Genomic DNA, 21,178 nt, shown 5'->3' on the forward strand with positions numbered 1-21,178 from the left:
TTACTAGTAGATTGTGGAGCAGAAAACAGTATTAACACAATATACACCGATCAGGCATAACAGGCATAATAAAAAGTTTGTGGTCCCCTGTTATTAGTCAGACAAAAAGAAAAGCTTTACTAGCACACTATTTTGCACTATTTTATACAGTCATGAAGCCATGACATGAAGCCATTTACATAGTTACCAGCAATACATGATCCTGTGTGTGTGTGTGTGTGTGTATATGTTACCTGTATAACTGTTGCAGGTCCGTTATTTTTGCACCATATACTGAAGACAAGCTGCAAATTTTTGCAGTAATTCGGTTTATAGATATTAGAACTGGTTATCACAGTGGAGCCTACACACACACACACACACACACACACACAATGAGCAATGATCAACAGTTAAAACAGATTTGGGAGAAGCAGAATGAGACAGTGAGATTAATAGCTTCTGCTCCCATTACCACAGTGGATCATCTGATCTGCATATATTAGATTTGACACAGGATTTCGCCGGATGCACTTCCTGTCAAAACCCTCCTATTTTATCTGGGCTTGGGACCAGTACAGAGAATTAGAGTGTGGGATCAGTAGGATTACTATCAGTTTAGTTTAAAATTAAAAATATTTTGACCCGTTTAACCCTTAGTTATATTCTCTCCCACTGACCTGGGCCATCTGTCTACATGTTACACGTTATAAACAGCTGAAAATGTATAAATCATATAATATGTATCTTATCATCATCAATACTGAACAATGATGATATTGTTCACTCCCTCTTTGACCTTTCCACAGTCGGTAGTGTTACAACATGGAACCGTTGGTTGCCTCTATGACTAATCCCCTCATTACCTGCTTATTGACGTTTGGTTTTCGGCCTCCTCTAGGCAGAGTCATGGTTTTATTATATTCTTTACATTTTTTATGAAGAGATTTATGGACATTCAAAGTTTGGGATATTTTTTTTTTATAATAAATCCCTTTTACAGAACTTTATCTCAGACTTCTTCATGTATGTTTTGCCCTCTTATACATGCAGCACAATTAAACATGGGTTAAACATGTGATATCTTAACAGTGAACACTTTACTGTTGCACCACTCAGGAACTTAAGTATTATGCCATTTTTAAGAAAACTATATGTAAAGCCTCCAGCGCGTAGTCAGTCATTCCAGTATCGTCAGCTCTGTGATGGTTTACTACTCATTCCTGTGAAATAAATCAATGAAATTGTTCATTGTATGATGCAGAGTCAGTGTATGCATAAAAGAATCTGCCCAGGTCATCCCATTTGCCCAGTATCTTTATTGTTTTTTATTCAGTGGCAAATAAAATGCAATAAATGAAATTCAAATGCATTTAAATGAATGCAACTAAATTTAAACAAAATTTAAATAAAAACAAAACAGCACACTTGTGTCTGGACTTGACCTGACAACTTTACACTCTACAATCTAAACACTGTGCCCTACATGCTAAACACTATGAGTACACTGTGCCCTACACACTGTACACTATGCCTTACACTGTGTACAGTGTATAGTTTATAGTTTATGCCCTACACTGTGTACATTATGCCCTACACTCTGTACACTATGCCCTACACACTGTACACTATGCCCTACACTCTGTACACTATTCCCTACACTCTGTACACTATGCCCTACACTCTGTACACTATGCCCTACACACTGTACACTATGCCCTACACTGTGTACAGTAAGCCTTACACTCTGTACACTATGCCCTACACTCTGTACAGTAAGCCCTACACTCTGTACACTATGCCCTACACTGTGTACACTATGCCCTACACTCTGTACAGTAAGCCCTACACTCTGTACAGTAAGCCCTACACTGTGTACACTATGCCCTACACTCTGTACAGTAAGCCCTACACTCTGTACACTATGCCCTACACTGTGTACACTATGCCCTACACTCTGTACAGTAAGCCCTACACTCTGTACAGTAAGCCCTACACTGTGTACACTATGCCCTACACTCTGTACAGTAAGCCCTACACTCTGTACACTATGCCCTACACTGTGTACACTATTCCCTACACTGTGTACACTATTCCCTACACTGTGTACACTATTCCCTACATTGTGTACACTATGCCCTACACTCTGTACACTATGCCCTACATTGTGTACACTATTCCCTACACTGTGTACACTGTGCCCTACACTCTGTACACTATTCCCTACACTCTGTACACTATTCCCTACACTCTGTACACTATTCCCTACACTCTGTACACTATGCCCTACACTGTATACACTATGCCCTACACTCTGTACAGTAAGCCCTACACTCTGTACACTATGCCCTACACTGTGTACACTATGCCCTACACTCTGTACAGTAAGCCCTACACTCTGTACAGTAAGCCCTACACTGTGTACACTATGCCCTACACTCTGTACAGTAAGCCCTACACTCTGTACAGTAAGCCCTACACTGTGTACACTATGCCCTACACTCTGTACAGTAAGCCCTACACTCTGTACAGTAAGCCCTACACTCTGTACAGTATGCCCTACACTCTGTACAGTAAGCCCTACACTCTGTACACTATGCCCTACACTCTGTACAGTAAGCCCTACACTCTGTACAGTAAGCCCTACACTGTGTACACTATGCCCTACACTCTGTACAGTAAGCCCTACACTCTGTACAGTAAGCCCTACACTCTGTACAGTAAGCCCTACACTGTGTACACTATGCCCTACACTCTGTACAGTAAGCCCTACACTCTGTACACTATGCCCTACACTGTGTACACTATGCCCTACACTCTGTACAGTAAGCCCTACACTCTGTACACTATGCCCTACACTGTGTACACTATGCCCTACACTCTGTACAGTAAGCCCTACACTCTGTACACTATTCCCTACACTCTGTACACTATTCCCTACACTCTGTACACTATTCCCTACACTCTGTACACTATGCCCTACACTGTGTACACTATGCCCTACACTCTGTACAGTAAGCCCTACACTCTGTACACTATGCCCTACACTGTGTACACTATGCCCTACACTCTGTACAGTAAGCCCTACACTCTGTACAGTAAGCCCTACACTGTGTACACTATGCCCTACACTCTGTACAGTAAGCCCTACACTCTGTACAGTAAGCCCTACACTCTGTACAGTAAGCCCTACACTGTGTACACTATGCCCTACACTCTGTACAGTAAGCCCTACACTCTGTACAGTAAGCCCTACACTGTGTACACTATGCCCTACACTCTGTACAGTAAGCCCTACACTCTGTACACTATGCCCTACACTGTGTACACTATGCCCTACACTCTGTACAGTATGCCCTACACTCTGTACACTATGCCCTACTGTCGGAACTCAGAGCCCCCTCCGAGTGGACAGATCACCGGGTGGAATTTTAGTTTGTGTCTATTTCTCTTAGCTTTCCATAATTTTACCCAGTGAACTCAATAAACTATCAAAAACATAGCCAAAATAAAGGAGATCTCAGTCAGCAAATGAGAAGAAGCAGGTTTCTTTATTCAGCCATTCATGCAGTCAATCACATGCATTTCTGAAGAGAGCAGCTAGTCTAAAAAAAACCCCCAAAATTCCCCTCTACTTATACCTCAGGTGCCCCATGGCGCCTCCTTTTCCTAATTTAAATATTTCCAGCAATTTCCCATTATATTCAATGTATGGCTATTTTCATCCCTCCTTCCTTAATTTACATACTTTTACCATGTCCCATTATTTTCTTATTTGTCCTGATATCGCCCCTAAATTGAGGTCATCCTCCCCTTTTCAAATCTTTTTTTCAATAATTTTTCATAATTTTCAAATTAGTACCCTGACCTTTTCTCCTTTTCTCAATGTCATCTTTGACCTTTATTTAAGTTAGATACGCTTCTATTTCTAAGTTTAAATGTGCTTCTGTTCCTAAGTCATTCTAAGTAAGCCTTACCACTATTGCACTTCATTGCTATTAGTTACTGATGTTCCGATGCTGTTATATCTAGCTTACCGCCCACACTGTCTGTCTTCTCCATCTTGGTGCCTATGCTATGTCTAGCTTACTGCCACACTGTCTGTCTTCTCTCATCTTGGTACCTATTCTGGGCCCTAAAATTCCCCTTTCTTGCTCACCAGTCTCAGTGTGGTTATTACACTAGCACACTAATATTAAAAGTTCTGCATGATTATTATAAAGGTTATACATTTGCATTAATCAAAGCCAGCTACTAATCAATAGCTAAATAATTTTGATAGATAACCACTACTTTTAGGCAGAGTATTGCTATTTTAAATCTAGGCATATAATTTTCTCCGACACTACACTGTGTACACTATTCCCTACACTGTGTACACTATGCCCTACGCTGTGTACACTATTCCCTACACTGTGTACACTGTGCCCTACACTCTGTACACTATGCCCTACACTCTGTACACTATGCCCTACACACTGTACACTATGCCCTACACTTTGTACACTATGCCCTACACTCTGTACACTATTCCCTACACTCTGTACACTATTCCCTACACTGTGTACACTATGCCCTACACTCTGTACACTATGCCCTAAACACTGTACACTATGCCCTACACTCTGTACACTATGCCCTACACTCTGTACACTATTCCCTACACTCTGTACACTATTCCCTACACTGTGTACACTGTGCCCTACACTCTGTACACTATTCCCTACACTGTGTACACTATGCTCTACACTGTGTACACTATGCCCTACACTGTGTACACTATTCCCTACACTGTGTACACTGTGCCCTACACTCTGTACACTATTCCCTACACTCTGTACACTATTCCCTACACTCTGTACACTATTCCCTACACTCTGTACACTATTCCCTACACTCTGTACACTATGCCCTACACTGTGTACACTATTCCCTACACTGTGTACACTATTCCCTACACTCTGTACACTATGCCCTACACTCTGTACACTATTCCCTACACTGTGTACACTATGCCCTACACTCTGTACACTATTCCCTACACTGTGTACACTGTGCCCTACACTCTGTACACTATTCCCTACACTCTGTACACTATTCCCTACACTCTGTACACTATTCCCTACACTCTGTACACTATTCCCTACACTCTGTACACTATGCCCTACACTGTGTACACTATTCCCTACACTCTGTACACTATTCCCTACACTCTGTACACTATTCCCTACACTGTGTACACTATTCCCTACACTGTGTACACTCTTCCCTACACTGTGTACACTATGCCCTACACTCTGTACACTATGCCCTACACTCTGTACACTATGCCCTACACTGTGTACACTATTCCCTACACTGTGTACACTATTCCCTACACTGTGTACACTATTCCCTACATTGTGTACACTATGCCCTACACTCTGTACACTATGCCCTACATTGTGTACACTATTCCCTACACTGTGTACACTGTGCCCTACACTCTGTACACTATTCCCTACACTCTGTACACTATTCCCTACACTCTGTACACTATTCCCTACACTCTGTACACTATTCCCTACACTCTGTACACTATTCCCTACACTGTGTACACTATTCCCTACACTCTGTACACTATGCCCTACACTCTGTACACTATTCCCTACACTGTGTACACTATGCCCTACACTCTGTACACTATTCCCTACACTGTGTACACTGTGCCCTACACTCTGTACACTATTCCCTACACTCTGTACACTATTCCCTACACTCTGTACACTATTCCCTACACTCTGTACACTATTCCCTACACTCTGTACACTATTCCCTACACTGTGTACACTATTCCCTACACTGTGTACACTCTTCCCTACACTGTGTACACTATGCCCTACACTCTGTACACTATGCCCTACACTCTGTACACTATGCCCTACACTGTGTACACTATTCCCTACACTGTGTACACTATTCCCTACACTCTGTACACTATTCCCTACATTGTGTACACTATGCCCTACACTCTGTACACTATGCCCTACATTGTGTACACTATTCCCTACACTGTGTACACTATGCCCTACACTCTGTACACTATTCCCTACATTGTGTACACTATTCCCTACACTCTGTACACTATTCCCTACACTCTGTACACTATGCCCTACACTGTGTACACTATTCCCTACACTCTGTACACTATTCCCTACACTCTGTACACTATGCCCTACACTGTGTACACTATGCCCTACACTCTGTACACTATTCCCTACACTCTGTACACTATTCCCTACACTGTGTACACTCTTCCCTACACTGTGTACACTCTTCCCTACACTGTGTACACTCTTCCCTACACTGTGTACACTATTCCCTACACTGTGTACACTATTCCCTACACTGTGTACACTCTTCCCTACACTGTGTACACTATTCCCTACACTGTGTACACTATTCCCTACACTGTGTACACTCTTCCCTACACTGTGTACACTATTCCCTACACTGTGTACACTCTTCCCTACACTGTGTACACTATGCCCTACACTCTGTACACTATTCCCTACACTGTGTACACTCTTCCCTACACTCTGTACACTATTCCCTACACTGTGTACACTATGCCCTACACTGTGTACACTCTTCCCTACACTCTGTACACTATTCCCTACACTGTGTACACTATGCCCTACACTCTGTACACTATTCCCTACACTGTGTACACAATGCCCTACACTGTGTACACTATTCCCTACACTCTGTACACTATTCCCTACACTCTGTACACTATTCCCTACACTCTGTACACTATTCCCTACACTCTGTACACTATGCCCTACACTGTGTACACTATTCCCTACACTCTGTACACTATTCCCTACACTCTGTACACTATTCCCTACACTGTGTACACTATTCCCTACACTGTGTACACTCTTCCCTACACTGTGTACACTATGCCCTACACTCTGTACACTATGCCCTACACTCTGTACACTATGCCCTACACTGTGTACACTATTCCCTACACTGTGTACACTATTCCCTACACTGTGTACACTATTCCCTACATTGTGTACACTATGCCCTACACTCTGTACACTATGCCCTACATTGTGTACACTATTCCCTACACTGTGTACACTATGCCCTACACTCTGTACACTATTCCCTACATTGTGTACACTATTCCCTACACTCTGTACACTATTCCCTACACTCTGTACACTATGCCCTACACTGTGTACACTATTCCCTACACTCTGTACACTATTCCCTACACTCTGTACACTATGCCCTACACTGTGTACACTATGCCCTACACTCTGTACACTATTCCCTACACTCTGTACACTATTCCCTACACTGTGTACACTCTTCCCTACACTGTGTACACTATGCCCTATACTCTGTACACTATTCCCTACACTGTGTACACTATTCCCTACACTGTGTACACTGTGCCCTACACTCTGTACACTATTCCCTACACTCTGTACACTATTCCCTACACTCTGTACACTATGCCCTACACTGTGTACACTATGCCCTACACTCTGTACACTATTCCCTACACTCTGTACACTATTCCCTACACTGTGTACACTATTCCCTACACTGTGTACACTCTTCCCTACACTGTGTACACTATGCCCTACACTCTGTACACTATTCCCTACACTGTGTACACTATTCCCTACACTCTGTACACTATTCCCTACACTGTGTACACTCTTCCCTACACTGTGTACACTATGCCCTACACTCTGTACACTATTCCCTACACTGTGTACACTATGCCCTACACTCTGTACACTATTCCCTACATTGTGTACACTATTCCCTACACTCTGTACACTATTCCCTACACTCTGTACACTATGCCCTACACTGTGTACACTATTCCCTACACTCTGTACACTATTCCCTACACTCTGTACACTATGCCCTACACTGTGTACACTATTCCCTACACTCTGTACACTATTCCCTACACTGTGTACACTCTTCCCTACACTGTGTACACTATGCCCTATACTCTGTACACTATTCCCTACACTGTGTACACTATTCCCTACACTGTGTACACTGTGCCCTACACTCTGTACACTATTCCCTACACTCTGTACACTATTCCCTACACTCTGTACACTATGCCCTACACTGTGTACACTATGCCCTACACTCTGTACACTATTCCCTACACTCTGTACACTATTCCCTACACTGTGTACACTATTCCCTACACTGTGTACACTCTTCCCTACACTGTGTACACTATGCCCTACACTCTGTACACTATTCCCTACACTGTGTACACTATTCCCTACACTCTGTACACTATTCCCTACACTGTGTACACTCTTCCCTACACTGTGTACACTATGCCCTACACTCTGTACACTATTCCCTACACTGTGTACACTCTTCCCTACACTCTGTACACTATTCCCTACACTGTGTACACTCTTCCCTACACTCTGTACACTATTCCCTACACTGTGTACACTCTTCCCTACACTCTGTACACTATTCCCTACACTGTGTACACTCTTCCCTACACTGTGTACACTCTTCCCTACACTCTGTACACTATTCCCTACACTGTGTACACTATTCCCTACACTCTGTACACTATTCCCTACACTGTGTACACTCTTCCCTACACTGTGTACACTCTTCCCTACACTGTGTACACTATTCCCTACACTGTGTACACTATTCCCTACACTGTGTACACTCTTCCCTACACTGTGTACACTATTCCCTACACTGTGTACACTATTCCCTACACTGTGTACACTCTTCCCTACACTGTGTACACTATTCCCTACACTGTGTACACTCTTCCCTACACTGTGTACACTATGCCCTACACTCTGTACACTATTCCCTACACTGTGTACACTATGCCCTACACTGTGTACACTCTTCCCTACACTCTGTACACTATTCCCTACACTGTGTACACTATGCCCTACACTCTGTACACTATTCCCTACACTGTGTACACAATGCCCTACACTGTGTACACTATTCCCTACACTGTGTACACTCTTCCCTACACTGTGTACACTATTCCCTACACTGTGTACACTCTTCCCTACACTGTGTACACTATGCCCTACACACTGTACACTATGCCCTACACTCTGTACACTATGCCCTACACACTGTACACTATGCCCTACACTCTGTACACTATTCCCTACACTCTGTACACTATTCCCTACACTGTGTACACTGTGCCCTACACTCTGTACACTATTCCCTACACTGTGTACACTATTCCCTACACTCTGTACACTATGCCCTACACTGTGTACACTATGCCCTACACTCTGTACACTATTCCCTACACTCTGTACACTATTCCCTACACTGTGTACACTATGCCCTACACTCTGTACACTATGCCCTACACACTGTACACTATGCCCTACACTCTGTACACTATTCCCTACACTCTGTACACTATTCCCTACACTGTGTACACTGTGCCCTACACTCTGTACACTATTCCCTACACTGTGTACACTATTCCCTACACTCTGTACACTATGCCCTACACTGTGTACACTATTCCCTACACTGTGTACACTGTGCCCTACACTCTGTACACTATTCCCTACACTGTGTACACTATGCTCTACACTGTGTACACTATGCTCTACACTGTGTACACTATGCCCTACACTGTGTACACTATGCCCTACACTCTGTACACTATTCCCTACATTGTGTACACTATTCCCTACACTGTGTACACTGTGCCCTACACTCTGTACACTATTCCCTACACTGTGTACACTGTGCCCTACACTCTGTACACTATTCCCTACACTGTGTACACTATGCTCTACACTCTGTACACTATGCCCTACACTCTGTACACTATTCCCTACATTGTGTACACTATTCCCTACACTGTGTACACTGTGCCCTACACTCTGTACACTATTCCCTACACTCTGTACACTATTCCCTACACTCTGTACACTATTCCCTACACTCTGTACACTATGCCCTACACTGTGTACACTATGCCCTACACTCTGTCCACTATTCCCTACACTCTGTACACTATGCCCTACACTGTGTACACTATTCCCTACACTCTGTACACTATTCCCTACACTGTGTACACTATGCCCTACACTCTGTACACTATTCCCTACACTCTGTACACTATTCCCTACACTGTGTACACTATGCCCTACACTCTGTACACTATTCCCTACACTCTGTACACTATTCCCTACACTCTGTACACTATGCCCTACACTGTGTACACTATTCCCTACACTCTGTACACTATTCCCTACACTCTGTACACTATTCCCTACACTGTGTACACTATTCCCTACACTGTGTACACTGTGCCCTACACTCTGTACACTATTCCCTACACTCTGTACACTATTCCCTACACTCTGTACACTATTCCCTACACTGTGTACACTATTCCCTACACTGTGTACACTGTGCCCTACACTCTGTACACTATTCCCTACACTCTGTACACTATTCCCTACACTCTGTACACTATTCCCTACACTGTGTACACTATTCCCTACACTGTGTACACTATTCCCTACATTGTGTACACTATTCCCTACACTCTGTACACTATTCCCTACACTCTGTACACTATGCCCTACACTCTGTACACTATTCCCTACATTGTGTACACTATTCCCTACACTCTGTACACTATTCCCTACACTCTGTACACTATGCCCTACACTGTGTACACTATTCCCTACACTCTGTACACTATTCCCTACACTCTGTACACTATGCCCTACACTGTGTACACTATTCCCTACACTCTGTACACTCTTCCCTACACTGTGTACACTATGCCCTATACTCTGTACACTATTCCCTACACTCTGTACACTATTCCCTACACTCTGTACACTATGCCCTACACTGTGTACACTATTCCCTACACTCTGTACACTATTCCCTACACTGTGTACACTCTTCCCTACACTGTGTACACTATGCCCTATACTCTGTACACTATTCCCTTCACTCTGTACACTATGCCCTACACTCTGTACACTATTCCCTACACTCTGTACACTATTCCCTACACTGTGTACACTCTTCCCTACACTGTGTACACTATGCCCTATACTCTGTACACTATTCCCTACACTGTGTACACTGTGCCCTACACTCTGTACACTATTCCCTACACTCTGTACACTATTCCCTACACTCTGTACACTATGCCCTACACTGTGTACACTATTCCCTACACTGTGTACACTATGCCCTACACTGTGTACACTATTCCCTACACTGTGTACACTCTTCCCTACACTGTGTACACTATGCCCTACACTGTGTACACTATTCCCTACACTGTGTACACTCTTCCCTACACTGTGTACACTATGCCCTACACTCTGTACACTGTGCCCTACACTCTGTACACTATTCCCTACACTGTGTACACTCTTCCCTACACTGTGTACACTATGCCCTACACTCTGTACACTATGCCCTACACTCTGTACACTATTCCCTACACTGTGTACACTCTTCCCTACACTGTGTACACTATGCCCTACACTCTGTACACTATTCCCTACACTGTGTACACTCTTCCCTACACTGTGTACACTATGCCCTACACTCTGTACACTATTCCCTACACTGTGTACACTCTTCCCTACACTCTGTACACTATTCCCTACACTGTGTACACTCTTCCCTACACTGTGTACACTATGCCCTACACTCTGTACACTATTCCCTACACTGTGTACACTATGCCCTACACTCTGTACACTATTCCCTACACTGTGTACACAATGCCCTACACTGTGTACACTATTCCCTACACTGTGTACACTATGCCCTAGTCTATCTCCCTGTTAAAAGTTTGGCTCAGTGATTTTATCTGTTCCTGAAGTGAACATATCATGAACATCCGTTATTGGTACGTCATCCCCCAGGTGAGACACACACACAGATTCCCTCTAAAAGAAAGAAAAAAGTTTCTTTGGTTTTATACAAATGTGTATTAACAGCAGAATGTGTGTGTGTGTGTGTGTGTGTCTCACCTGGGGGATGACGTACCAATAACGGATGTTCATGAACGAGAACAGGACCTGAAAGTAATACACAGAATAAAGCATGCTGTAAAGCAACACAAGCCATTTTTGTTTAAATCTGCAACAGACTTATTGATCTATGCTTCTATAAAGAGCAATATTTTTAGATTTGTTATTTCAATATTTTTATGCAAAAGTCTCCAGACAAACATTCTGAATCTGTGGGAGGTTAGACAGTCGATAAACTTGGGCTGCATGATAACTGAAAGAAGAATCCCAAAAAAATGAAAAATACACAGTAGCTCCAAAGCTTCAAACCCATAAATCCCACATGATCTTGTGAGACAGCGGCTTGTCGTCATGGAGACAGTGATGGATGCTTAACTTCAGTCATCAGAAGCTAGGATTTGATTGAAAATACTAACAATATGTAGCTTTGGAAGAATATTTGACACATCGAAACAAGAAAACAGTGACTGCATTTACTAGGTAGAAGCTCTGGGTTTTTTTTTAAACAAACTGAATACAAACAAAGTTATTCACAAATCAATTGAAGGAACATTAAAGCAATTAATTAAAACATTAAAAATGTGATATTCATGGAAATTCTCTTTATGTACACTATATTGTCAAATGTTTTGGGACGTCTGCCTTTACATGCACATGAATGTAATATGACGTTGGTCCGCCCTTTACAGCTATAACAGCTTCAATTCTTCTGGGAAGGCTTTCCACAAGGTTTAGGAGTGTGTTTATGGGAATTTTTGATCATTTCTCTAGAAGCACATTTGTGAGGTCAGGCACTGATGTTGGTCGAGAAGGTTTGGCTCGCAGTCTCCGCTCTAATTCATCCCAAAGGTGTTCTATCAGGTTGAGGTCAGGACTCTGTGCAGGCCAGTCAAGTTCCTCCACACCAAACTCTCTCATCCATGTCTTTATGGACCTTGCTTTGTGCACTGGTGTGCAGTCATGTTGGAACAGGAAGCGGCCATCCACAAACTGTTCCCACAAAGTTGGGAGGATGAAATTGTCCAAAATGTCTTGGTATGCTGAAGCACTAAGAGTTCCTTTCTCTTGAACTAAGGGGCCAAGCCCAACCCCTGAAAAACAACACCTGAATTCAATGATTTGGAGGGGTGTCCCAAAACTTTTGGCAGTATAGTGTAGTTAATATAAAATGAGACTCACTAACTGTAACCTTGATTGATCAGCTATAAATTTCACACATCCATGAATTACATTAATAAGTATAGTCATTTTCTCATTAAGAGAAAAGTAATGGAGCTTTAAAAAAGGAGGAAGTGTTAGTGTGTGTCTGTGGTAGCTAAAATGTTGAAGTGGTTGGGCGGCATTAATGAAACAATTAGCACTGATGTGCTTTGGAGGTGCTCTGTAGTCACCATTTTGCTGTTGTTTTTTCTTTGAGCTTTGCCTTTTAAGTAGTTCTAGCTGTGCAGTGAATGTGTTTAGTAGTTTAATGCTGATCAGCATGAAGAAAACCAGTGAGACTTTTCTCAGTTTGCTTGATTGTTTCGATCTAAAAAAGCATTTACACACAAACTGACTAAAATATTACCGAAGATTATCAAAAACAATTTATGTTGAAGTTACAGAAATTAATTAAGTTACAGAAGTTAAATACCTGTTACATCTGAAAATGTGGAATTTACACTTGGAATTTACCGTTTTCCAGTCTCTGGTATTCGCTCATTGTGATTTCACTCATTGTGGTGCAAAGAACACCATGGTTTCTCCTCCTGAAGATAATGGGGTGAGGGAGAGAGATAGAACAAACAGATTTAGACAGACAGGAATGGAAAACGTGTTGGCGAAATATTAGACGTGTACTTTACACACACACACACACACCGACTAGGTTCTCCCTATAAGACATCTGTTGATAGGGATGATAATACCTTTTTTGTGATTAATCTGGGACTGTGGCGATACATTTCTGCAGGACGAGAGGAGGGAAACAGAAGAACTAAGCACAGTTAGTGTGAAGGAAAACAAACACTAAATATATCATCATTACAACAAAAAACATTTTTTACATATTAATACTATTACTTTACTGTATTATGTTATCTACAAAATCATTCATCATTTTGTTAAATAGAAGATTGAACCTCAAAGTGGCACTATTTTGTCATCCGCATCACTTCCAGCCTTCCACAGCAAATCCAGCTGTAGACATTAGGAGCCTCAGGGTCATAAACAATAGCAAACTGCACTAAAATATCAAATGGGTATATTTCAATCACAACATTTATCCAAAACGTTATATGAATTTCTTGATTTCAGTGACACTGCGTCCTCATCAGCTACCAAAATGAATGGATAAAAGTCCCCATTGGTCCACTGTTTCTCAACCTACTGCTCTTCTCTAGCCAATCAGTAAAGTGACGTCATTGACGCGCGACTCTACCGGTTAGTGTTTGAACCTGTCTTAAGCAAGTGAGATGATTTAATTAATACGTTTAAAGTTTCTTATATGTGTGTCTATTGTAGTATCGTGTCAAACCTCCTGTTATTATGCTGAAGAGTATTTTAATGAACTGGACAAGTGTATCATTGTACAATCATTAGCATCACAGCATAACGTTATTGTTGCTGAAATAGTAGAGTAGTGCGCTAACAGCACTAAGCTCATGTGTTCAGTTTCATCATGATGAAATGTATAGCTTTAAAGTAATGTCATTCACTTTGTGTTTACTCTGATCTCTGTATTAACCCAGACTCTTAATCAGAGTCCTGTATCACCGTGTCCACAGGCTCAGGTCAGTCAGATACAGGGTCAGATACAGGCTCAGGTCAGTCAGATACAGGGTCAGATACAGGCTCAGGTCAGTCAGATACAGGGTCAGATACAGGCTCAGGTTAGTCAGATACAGGCTCAGGTCAGTCAGATACAGGGTCAGGGGCTGCAGGATCAGAGACAGACACATGCACTGATTAGGACATGGTCAAGTGCATGCTGGTGCTGTAATGAAGCATAGATTCCCCATGAAATGTTTTCAAGATGACCGTTAATAAAAGCTAGATATTCACTTTTATGAGTATATGAAAGTCTGCTGCATTTCTCTTTATCACATTTTTGGCTCTTTCCCCGTTATTTTCAGGAGGCAGACTGTCTGTGGAAAAAGAAGAATAAACACTGTTCCAGAAACCAGGAAAGATAACAAAATCTTTAGTCTGAATGTTCAGGGCTGTGTTCTTGCTTGTACTTGTTTGATATATAAAATACAGTTGTTTTTTTGCATAATGTTTTTAAAGTATTTGACTCTGCACTTCTGTTTCTGCCCACTGCAGTAGTTTTATTGCTGCAGTTTTTATAATTCTGTGTCGAGGGCTGTTACTGCTAGTTCTGTCCTATGTTGAAAAAAAAGAGAAAGAAATAAAAAAAAAACGCTTTATTAAAGCGGTGAGTGTTACTGATTCATATTAAGGCCAAAGAGAGAGAGGGAGAGAGAGAGAGAGATCGAGATCTGTTTATTCATATTATAACAATGGCTTCTTGTCAGAGTCAAGCTCAAAATAACTCTTTAAATTAGAAATTACTTCTAGACTCTTATTTCTGTCTGTGTGTTAGAGACAGATCAACATCATTATGGAGTTGCATGCCACCATAAGAGCTGCAGAAGGATTTAGGGTTGAATGCATTGCAAAGTGATGCTATAAATGTAATTAAAACACATTTATTCCACAATTTGCTGCACATAGATTAAAACTAATAAATACAGATCTCATCCAAAGTCTCAGGATGGGGAGTTTTGGGTCAGTGTGTGTCCTAAACTGTGCCTGTGGTCACAGCATCCACTCAGTCTCTGTAAGCACAACCCTAGTACTCTGCTCCTCTAGGAAGAAAGCAATGTCATCCACACCTACACAAAACAACTGGGGCATTTAAGAACCATTTTAGACATATTACACCTGATTCCTCGGACAATAAGGGCATCTAACTAACGTATACATTGATATAGATTACATGTATTAGTGCGTAATCGCCCATCTTCTCACTTGCTTAAGACAGGTTCAAACACTAACCGGCAGAGCGCGTGTCAGTGACGTCACTTTACTGAATGGCTAGAGAAGGGCAGTGGGTTGAGAAACAGTGGACCAATGGGGACTTTTATCCGGACCCTAATTGTGAAAAAAAAATATATATATTCACACTGCTTTTGTGAATAAAGGTGGCAGTGCAAAGAATACAGAAAGAAACTAAAGTAATTGTAAATTATTAATTGCACTACTGTGTTACTGAAATGTGTCCTGGGGTGCCAATATTTTTGTCTATGGAACTGTATCATGTGAAATGTAAATCAGGAAGAAAAGCCTAACTGGTGACTTGAAAACATCATGAATAATGGTTTTGGGATGAAGGACATAAAGTCACTTACTTCATGGTCAGTTTCAGTGACAGTCACTTCACAGAGGAGTGTAAAACAGTACAGCTGTGTCCTGTATGCTTTTTGGACCATGAGACGTATTCAGAGTGTGTGCAAGGTACCAAAAACCTGGGATGCCAATATTTTTGTCTGTGAAACTCAATATATGTGAAATGTTGGTTTGTTGTCTTATGGAAACAGTACCCAAGATGTTAAAAGTGTTCAAAATTCTGTTCGGGATAAGCAGTGAGTGAATAATTGTAAATAATTGTATGTATGGACTTATATAAACATACACTGTATCTGAATACACCAGTGTACAAAATATAGAAAGAAACTGAATTGAGAAATGTCAGTGGTTACATGTGCTAGTGAAATGTTTTTTTTATGGAACTGTACATAGGTCAAAGGTTGGCTTCTTGTCCCTATGGAAACGGAATCGGAATCAGAATCCCAAGATTCTGTGATGTCACACTGGTAGCAGCCACAGAAACCTGTACACACACAACGTCCTGGTCATTCTGTATTAAAACACTGAAGAGACAAAATGAGATTTTACTACTGCTGTTACGTGGATAGCATTTCTGTAAACTCACTGGAAATGGAGCCTGTCTGTAGAGCTAGAAAGGAGTGTAATGACTCCAAAAAGGAGAAAAAGACCTGGTGGAGGAAACTCTGGTCTTTTTTAAGGAAAAGAAATAAGTCATCTAAAACAGAGGAAGCTGGTGAGTGGACACAGGAGTGCGGTAAAACACTACAAATCAACAAATATTACTGTATATCTGTAGGCAGTGTACATTTGGATGACTGTTAATATTTATTTATGTTACAAATACAGGATCCACAGTGCCAGTGGATGGAGATGGTCTTCCTGAAGAGCGTTTCAATGTGATCCAGGAGGAAATGATCAACCTCCCTCAGAGTAAGTGAAGGAAAAATCTCTAGATGGAACAGTAATCAGAAAACAGGTTGCTAAAGTAATAATTATAATGTTATTCGACTTTTATCTGGACAGCAGCTGTGACAGTGGAAGTTACAGCCAAGGAAGTTAAAGCCAAGGAGAAGCCTCGGAAACTCCTGAAGGACAGCAAGCAGCAGAGGTCTGCTCAGATGGCTAGCGAGATGACTGTGTTTCAAACGAGGAAGGACACCTTCTGGATCTCGTTTAAAAGAGCATAAACATCGCTCACAACACTGAAGACCAGGGTAAGTAAATAAAAAGATCTTTAGAAGAAAAAAAACAGTTTAGCAACATACTGGTAAAATGAATAATGCCTAGATCATCGCTGGACCTTTTTTAATGAAGGCACGAGCCCTTACTTGATTTACTTGGACTTGCTCAAAACATGCTAAAGCGAAATTATTCCGCGCATGCTCATCAATCATAATACCCCGCTCACTAGCTAGGCTCCGCCCCTTCACTTTTCGCCAATGGAAACCCTAAACTTGCAGTAATTCATAATAAGGTTAGCCTCGAAGCTCCTTTGAAAAAAATAAACATAAAATATGCACAAATTCGCCTTAGAAATAACAACAGAAATAGATTCTTAAGCCAAACGGGAGTGAAAAGCAGGGCAAATTAAATACAAACAGGGGAATGAAACACAAGGGACAGAAATAAGACAGAAAGAAGAAAAACAACATGGGGGAACAATGACCTCTAGTGGCCACATCAGGCTAGAATCCTAGGAAGAGCATGACCACTGCAGGGTAAAGCCAGAAGAGGGTAGTAACCACCTCAGCTGGACAGGGAGGCTGAGGAAATTGCTCAAGCCAGGGGAACCTTTAAAATATTCTCTAAAGAGGGTGCAAGCGTGCTTTTCAGCCTGAGCATTTCTGATTCTGATTCCTGTTCAGCAATCTGTTTGAAACAAAGATGATGTCTTAAGCTTAAATGTGAGAGTTTAGAGAGTAATTGTGATGATGTCTTAAGCTTAAATGTGAGAGTTTAGAGAGTAATTGTGATGATGTCTTAAGCTTAAATGTGAGAGTTTAGAGAGTAATTGTGATGATGTCTTAAGCTTAAATGTGAGAGTTTAGAGAGTAATTGTGAATGTTCAACTTTTAGGGTCTGCAGCGAAGCAGCCACTTCCAGTGTGGATGTGATCCATCTCCAGTCTCCAGTCTTTAAACCAATGTATTTTTTTGCCTCGGACTTTCTCAGTTGATCTACATATGAAACCTATAATCACTGAGCAAAATTATAAACGTAACACTTTTGTTTTGGCCCCCATTTTTCATGAGCTGAACTCAAAGATCTAAGACTTTTTCTATGTACACAAAAGGCCTATTTCTCTCAAATATTGTTCACAAATCTGTCTAAATCTGTGTTAGTGAGCCAACATAATCCATCCACCTCACAGGATCAAGATACTGATTAGACAGCATGATTATTGCACAGGTGTGCCTTAGGCTGGCCACAATAAAAGGCCACTCTAAAATGTGCAGTTTTACTGTATTAGGGGGGTCTGGGGAGGGTCCCGGGGTGGGGGGGGTTGAATGTTTTTTGCTGTGGAATGTTGGTCCGCTCCTCTTCAATGGCTGTGTGCGAAGTTGCTGGATATTGGTAGGAACTGGAACACGCTGTCGAATATGCCGATAACAACTGCTTATGCAAATGCGTGTAACAGCTGTTGCGAAAACTAGCGTTGTGCCTGTAAACTGTCATAGTCGTACACCCACTAATACATGAATCAGCTTTCATTTTTAAAAAGTTATTTTTCACTTGGCATAAATACTGCATTAAGCATATATAAACAATGAACGTCTTATGTTACACTTGTATAATCCTTCCTAGGCATAGTGCTACGTAGAAAAGAACGCTGTAAACAAAGTGTGCAGTCATGAAGTTGTATAGTAGGAGATATTGCAAATGTTCAGTACTTTAAGTTATGAAAAGTTATGGAAGTTAATGTAACACAGAGGACTAGGAGATTCAGAGTCATGGTCTGATATCAGTAAAATAAAGTTAAGATAAAGTGCAGTGCATATTTCCCTGTTAGGGCTTCAGTTTTTTAGAGAATAGTTTTGTTTTAAAAGGAAATCTTGACATAGAACTAGGGCTGTAACTAACAATTATTTTCATAATCGATTAACCAATTCAACCAATTCAATAACTGATTTTATTTTTATTTCAAATTAAATTTACACATTGGGTGTTACAAAAATGAACATAAAACTAAACCTTTACACAACCACAATGTTTTTTCCAGCTTGTAAGCAGAAAACCTTTGACCTTTTCTTTGTGTTTCTTAAAGAAGCAGAACTACTAGACTACCAAGTTATGATTCATTCAGTCTTCCAGAAATTTTGAATTGGTAAATTGGCAACAAATGCTGATTAAAAACAAATATAGTTTGTTTATTTTAATTGGACAGTACTTAACGGTCTTGCACTACATCTATTACCACTGTTTATCATCTACATTGTGAATGAGGAGTAATGCAGCGCTCTTTACACAATAAACACCGTTTTAAAATAGTTTTAAAAAGCGCAGTACAGAACACCAAAAGCTCAGGATGTGCCATGAAGTTGCCATGACAACCTTTAACATCCTTTAACATCTGCAAAAAGCTGCTGCAGATGTTCTATCAGATTGATGTGGCGAGTGCCCTCTTCTATGCGGCAGTGTGCTGGGGAGGCAGCATAAAGAAGAAGGATGCCTCACGTCTGGACAATCTGGTGAGGAAGGCGGGCTCGATTGTGGGCTCAGAACTGGACAGCCTGACATCAGCGGCAGAGAGAAGAGCACTGAGCAGGCTCCTGTCCATCATGGACAATCCACTGCATCATCTCCAGACAGAGAAGCAGCTTCAGTGACAAGTTGCGGTCACTGCCCTGCTCCACTGACAGACTGAGGAGGTCGTTCCTACCCCATGCCATGTGACTCTTTAATTCAACGCAGGGTGGGAGCTGCCAATACTCTTCTCTCTGTCCTGGACTGTACAATAAACCACACACTACACACAATACACTCCGGTTTATACAGAACTCTCAATAAACTGAGATTTGCACAGGACTCATAAACACGCAGTTTTTGCACATCAGCTAGGTCTTTAACCTTAATCACTTGTTTTGCACATTACTTATCTTGTTTTTCATCTCATTCTCCATATTTATTCCTAAATCTCTGTATCTATCTAGTATTTTTCTGCTATATTTTGTTATATTGTTATATTCTGCTATATTTTGTAATATTTTATATTTTGTTATTTGATATATATTTTGTACCCTAATTTTTGTTATATTCCTACCTATTTTATCTATTACCTGTGTTTGTGGATACTGCTGGAAACTGTGAATTTCCCTTTGGGATGAATAAAGCATCCATCCATCCATCCTGCCACTGTAAACGAAGCTTACAACGCTTTCCCCGCCTCTGGGGCCTTCTGATTGGTCCAATGTTCTGTGAGTGACATGGATGAGCTGCGCTGCTTGAAAACGTTGAAATCATTTGAACGTGAGACGCACGAGGGGCCGCAAAATATGCGCGCGCAGCGGTCAAACACATTCATATATCGCATTCATTAAAAATAATGCAAAAGGAATTAGGAATAAAACACGTTCCGTGTGAATGACCAACACATTAAGGACACAAATATGTCACATGACAAATCTGCATTAAACTTTGCCGTCCTGAAGTTTCTCCTTCATCTGTGATTGCCGCATGCTTCCGGTTTATGTGCTCGTTCATCATTGTCGTGTTTCCGTGACACTGAAGCGCCGCTTTGCAAAGTTTGCAAATTACATTTG

The sequence above is a fragment of the Hemibagrus wyckioides genome, linkage group LG25 (assembly GCF_019097595.1).
Source record: "Hemibagrus wyckioides isolate EC202008001 linkage group LG25, SWU_Hwy_1.0, whole genome shotgun sequence".
Taxonomy (NCBI): Eukaryota; Metazoa; Chordata; class Actinopteri; order Siluriformes; family Bagridae; genus Hemibagrus; species Hemibagrus wyckioides.